This window comes from Pinus tabuliformis, chromosome 6 (assembly GCF_031772625.1).
Source record: "Pinus tabuliformis cultivar Carrire ecotype Pingquan chromosome 6, CPIR1, whole genome shotgun sequence".
NCBI lineage: Eukaryota > Viridiplantae > Streptophyta > Pinopsida > Pinales > Pinaceae > Pinus > Pinus tabuliformis.
The window spans coordinates 1,910,314,604-1,910,320,603 of record NC_142292.1 but is presented as its reverse complement, the minus strand read 5'-3'; positions in this window follow the sequence as shown (position 1 = coordinate 1,910,320,603).

The following is a 6,000-nucleotide window of genomic DNA, read 5'->3' as shown; positions in this document are numbered from 1 at the left end:
TTATCATTGTTCAATATTGTCTAAGTTTTCTTGATGATTTGATATGTGTCACGCATGGTTTTATGTTTGAACTTGTCTTGTTTGTCCCTTGCTTTATATCGTAGACTTAGACAAATCTTGGTTGTAAAATGAACCTGTCGCAACTAGGAGTGTAAAAGCGCACTCTCAAGCCTTAAGAAGACATCCTTCATTGTTTGGAAGTGCACCATGCACCTTCCAAGAAGCACAAAGTGCACTCCTTAAGCCCTTACCCTTCGTTGTTCCGTATTGCACCCTTGAAAGACAAACTCTTCCTCTGAGCGCACTCCTTCGACCTAAAGGAATACGCCATCCTTGAGCACATGAGCACACCCCGAATGCCTTAAGCTCCACCCTTCAACCTTCCACAATGCGTCATGCACCCTCTTGACCCTTTAAATGCATGAGGACACTCTGAAGGCATGAAGATTCATCCTTCAACCTTTAGGCTTGCACCATGCACCCTCCTAGGCCTCTTGAGTGCATGAGATCACCCTGAAGGCATGAAGCTCCACCCTTCAACTTTTAGGAATGCACCCTATGCCCTCCTTCTCTCCCTTGAGCACAAAATACACTTGGGAAGCTTGAAGCCTTCTTCTTCGTCCTTCAGACTCGCTACGTGCCCTGCCTTTATTTGCCTCTTTCTCTTGAGCACATGCCGAAGCCCCAAAGCCTCTGCCCTTCAGCCTTTCGAAGTGCACCCAGAAGTTCTCCTTGTTCCTTTTATGCACACTAATAAGGCATGAAAAAAATATGCATAACAAATGTTAGAATAGGATATTTTCGGGCTAATGGTTGTTTTTCATGAGTGATTGCAGATACAAGTATTCCAAGAGAAACATGGCAAGCATGCATGAAGAAGATTGGGAAAAGAAGGCAAACAAAGGAAGCAACAAAGAACAAATAACACATTAAAATCTTGACGATCAAAGCACTCTGAAGATTCCATTAGATTGAAGACCTTTGGAGGGTGAAGATATCGATGATCGGAAGATGCATGAAGAACAAAGACACGAGTGGCAACGATGTCATCATTAAAGAAAGTCCATGTCTTCAGTCACTATTAGCTCCAGTCATCAAAGATAATGACATGTCATGTCTTCATCACATGATGACGTGGAAGTAATGATGTAATAATTTAATCATTTTAAATACAAATAAGTGGAAGTCCAAGAGTCGGGTATGGACAAAAGCATCACGAAAGTCCAAAAGACATGTAATACCAAGAGTCATATGTAATTCCAAAATTCATTTGGAAGTCCAAAGGTCATTATGAGTTAGAAAGTCAAGAGTCATGGATATGTGAAAGGTCATGCCTAAAGTTATAAAAGGACCCTCATTACTCATGTAAAGGACTTTAACTTTGGCTTCTCCCATAAGGCATTATAGAGATAGAGTTAGTACTTTTGGGGAGCAAGTAGTGGCTCTAACAGTCCACTATTGGAGCTAGTGATGTCCATTGTACTTATGTATCTTAAAAAAATTTCTTAATATTTGAAGCCTTTCAGCCATCGCATTTCACACATTGATTATGGATATTTCTAAGACTATTCTTTGAATGTTTATGGTTCATGTTTTCTTTCACATGTATTGAAGTAATTGAATTATTTTAGTGACTTTGGTGCTTAACCTATTGGAAATGTGTTGTAATGCTTGTAATGATTGTCGCATCTATGTGAACTATTTCGCTTGATGTTATATGGGCCTTTCTCATGTGTGTGTGTGTCTCCATTAGGGTGGTACTATTACTTCTCTCTTAGAGGCTCACTTTCTTTCCCCTCAGCAGTGAAAGAACCTTGATACATCTGCAATCGAACATGCACAAGGCACACTCTCTTGCTCATTCAAAAGCACATATGTGGTTCTCTCTTGTGCTAATATATAAAGCCAAGGAATATCTTTAAGTGAATGGTAGTTGAGTTGTATTCTAGATGGGACTCCTTCATCAAACAGTGTGAGGTCTAATTGGGACCTCATATCAGGGAGATCCCATGTATGTTGGCGATATCCAACACTGTTAACACGGTCCAATATTGAAATCTCACCACATGTGTTGGGATGGCTATGCAGGGCCATTGAAGTACATGAGACTTTGAGTCTGGATTCACAAAGAATAAGAGGCTTGCTTATGGGTCGAATGAGCCTTCCTAAAACTATAGAAGATAATAAATTTTTTATAAAGGTGAAGCATTAAGAGTAGTCCATGTGATCATTGTTAAATGTGTGATAATCACCTAACACTGGTGATTACAGCTAATATTGTCTCGTTCTAAATGTTGAGATTACCTTATTCGGAGTTGGTGAAAAGTAACAAAAGGTGCAGAGTTGATAGGAGCATGGGATGGGAAAATTCCCATTACTTGACAAGGAATTTCACATTGCGCCATGCTAGGGTTTCCATGAAGCTCCAGTGCGAGTTTGCATGGTCGATAGAAGGCGTGAGACAAGAAAATGTTTATCACCTGCCGCCAGGTTTTCCTTCGTGTCACAGAGGTGTGTAAGTGACTTATCTAGGCATGGGCGTGTAAGCGCTATTACCAGAGAGTGGGACAAAATGACCTTCCCGACTTTAAATAGAAAATTATTATTTTGCATAGAGGCTTGAAATTAGTGGGGCCTAGGTCTCATGCTGAGGTGGAAGATGACATAGAGATAGGGTAAGGCTATGTGGATACCATAAAAGACTTGCATGACATGTACAAGTGACATGGCAAGGACGTTGACGTGGCATGCTAATAATGTGACACATGACATGTAGGAATGGTCTTTTAGAGGGCCAAGTGGTTGATTTTCAAGTGACACATGGCATCCTTATGGATTTCCAGGTGGCAGGGAGACATCATTGTGACATCATTAGGTCGATGGAAGAGGGAAACATGGAGGATGATGCTAATGTGGCAGCTAGGTGACACATGGCGATGGTTTATAGTGCTACCAAGCTTAAGGTTTGCATGTGGTATTGATGTGGAATTGTATGTGGCTGGGAGCCATGTCAATGGGGAGATTGGGCTCATGAAGATATTTGTAGGGCATTTCATAGGCAGGGCGAGAGTTGATAGAAGTGGCGGAGGAGACAAAAGCCACGAGACAAATATTGTCTTGGTTACTTGACATAAAAAATTATGTTAGGCAATGGATGTTTAGAGCAAAAAACCTTTAGGGGTGTGGCACAATGGTGAGATATCATTATTACGTGGTGGGTGCAATGTAGGACCTCGTGTGAGGTCACAATGCCACATGGGTACAATGTGGTGGACCCTTGTTGATGTGGTAGGGGGTTACGAGGCCCAAACTTAAAATGGGCACAAATTTCAAACCCGAGGCTAGATTGAGGAAAAATTTATATCATTAGAAAGCTCTAGATGAGTTGAACATGATGATGTTATCTATATTGAGTTCCTTATGCTCTAGGTGAGAAGGAATTTTATAATCCCATCTTCATAATGAGACCATGGAGGTTGGATTAATTAAAAGAAACTCCGCCCATTTAGCTAGGATTAGTCCAAGGGGGTGGGAGGTAGTGTACAACAACACAATACCTAATTCACTACATGAATGCCCATGCCCATCTGTATGAAGAGGAGATGGAAGAAAGTCCAACCAACCATGTTAAACGCTTTTGAAATATCAAGTTTAGAGAGGATGGCATTGGATTTGGTGACCTTTATATGATGTCTGACTTCTTGAGCGACTACTATAGCATCTAATATCTTTTAATTTTGTAAGAAGCCAAATTCCTCTGGTGATATATAGGATTGAGAATAAGCTTGAGTCTACAAGCGATGATTTTAGAGATAATTTTGTAGAGGACATTGCAACAGGTTATGGGGTAGAAATTATAGAAGGATTTTCCTTCAGAGATTTAGGAATTAAGCATAAGAAGCTAGAGTTGATAGATACAAGGACTTTTCCCTAGGGTTGTGATTCTTTAATCACCTTGAGTAAATCATTTTTGAGAAATTCATAGAATCCTAGATAGAATTCTATAGAGAAACCGTCTGGGATGGGTCTTTTATATTTTTGCGTGGACTTTAAAACAACCAATAATTCAACATTCAAAACTTCTTTTCTAAGTAGGACGTTCATCTCCTATGTAATATAGGCAGAGAAGAGAGAAATTAACTGAAGAATATCTTATATAGGACAATTGGGAGGGGCATGATATAGAAATTGGAAGCAAGAAACCCCTGCCTTGGACTTCTCCTCAAAGGAATGAAGGGGTGCTTTGAAATTAGATGACATTTCCCAAATAGTATTCCTTTGTTTCCTATAATTGGCCAAATAATGAAAAAATTTCGTGTTAATATCTCCTAATTCAAGCCATATATTCTTTCTCCTTAGGTGTCATCTCTCTTCTTCTAATAATAACAACAAATGCCCTCTTTCTTCCATGAATTTCATTTCCTGAATAGTTGATGCTAAGATAGGATTCAAGCAGGAAGAAGATTGGAGGTCATTGAGATTCTGCTCAATCTCCCACAAGTCCTTTTCTAGATTAGCATGATGGGCCTTGGCCCAAGACTAAGAGATCATTTTCATGTTAAGAAGATTATCCTTGAACTCCTCCATATATGTAAGATCCTCCTAAGGTGAAAAATGCTTAAAAGAGGATTGAATTAGTACACAATAGTCTTCTTGTTGAAGCCATTTTGGTTGAAACAAAATGGATATGCATTTGATATGCCCCGCGACTTGAATTGCAGAAGAATGGGTCGATGGTCTGAAATGAATCTCGATTCAACAATGGATCAATGCAGGACTAGAATTCTAGATCCATTTTAAAATGAGAAAACAACCAAGCTGTTTTAGAACTTCATTTCCTTTTGAACGCCCATTACTCTACGTAGGAAGAAACTTGATGGGTTCAATATCAATAAGATTATGTTTGGAAAGAAAATCCCATAAGAAATGACCTTGTGGGTCTCGGTGCGGGTTGGACCCCCAAACATCCCTTAAGGAAGTGACAAAATTATGATCACCTCCCGCGACTGTGAATGTGTCCTCGAATGCATTGCAAGAGCCAAGTCCTCCCAATATGAAAGATAATAAGTATATGGGTCATAACTATTTAACATATATAGTTAAAATTAATATCCTTGAATCTATATTTGAGAAGAATGACTAAGGAGAGAGATGAAGATGAGATCGCTTGACAATTAGGGATCCAACTCGTGATAAGGCTACCTGAATGTCCAGAGCCATCCAATAATAGGCCCTTACAATGGAAATTAGCTGTGATATGTCTGATTTAATGGCTCTGAAAACATCTGAAGGGTATCCTCTAGTAATTAGTCCTTTAAGTTGTTTTGAACCTTGAAATACAATTTTGATATCTTTTAAGAGACCCTCCTCCGAGTGAACTTCGACCTGTATCTAGCCTCGGTGAAGATCAAGCTTAGATTCACATCATGGCTCTAATCTAATGAAGATGCCAAATTTGTTCCCAATAACTTTAAGAATGTCATTGTCCCATAGTAGAAGGAGCAACCCTAGGAGAATAGCATAATCCCTAATGGAATCCATGGGTTCTTTTAGGGGATCAAAATTAACATATGATGCCTTAAGAGTGAGCCTTGCTTTGCCCCAAGACTAGGGAGTATCGATGATAAAATTGCAGTCCTTCTTTGACTGAAAGATGAAGATGACTCGACCAGGAGGAAGAAAGTGGTTGGAAGGGAAGTACCCAATACGTGGCTTTCACAAATTTGAGAGCCACCTCCCTAAGCATGAGAGCTTGATAGGAATTTTGCTGAAATGCACAACTAGGGTTTGCTAGACAAATCTAAGATCTTGGAGGGAGGGATGTCATTTCCCACCACAAAAATTGCTTGGTTATGTTTGTGTCAGTAATAGTGTCTACTCCTCCTACTTGCAGTGCCTTTAGGAATTTAAGCTGCTACGGGAGCCTGGTTGTGGTGCAAGAAGAGGCGAAGAGGGACTACACTATGCCTATGGAGTTGAGAGTGATGTGGGGGAGGGAGA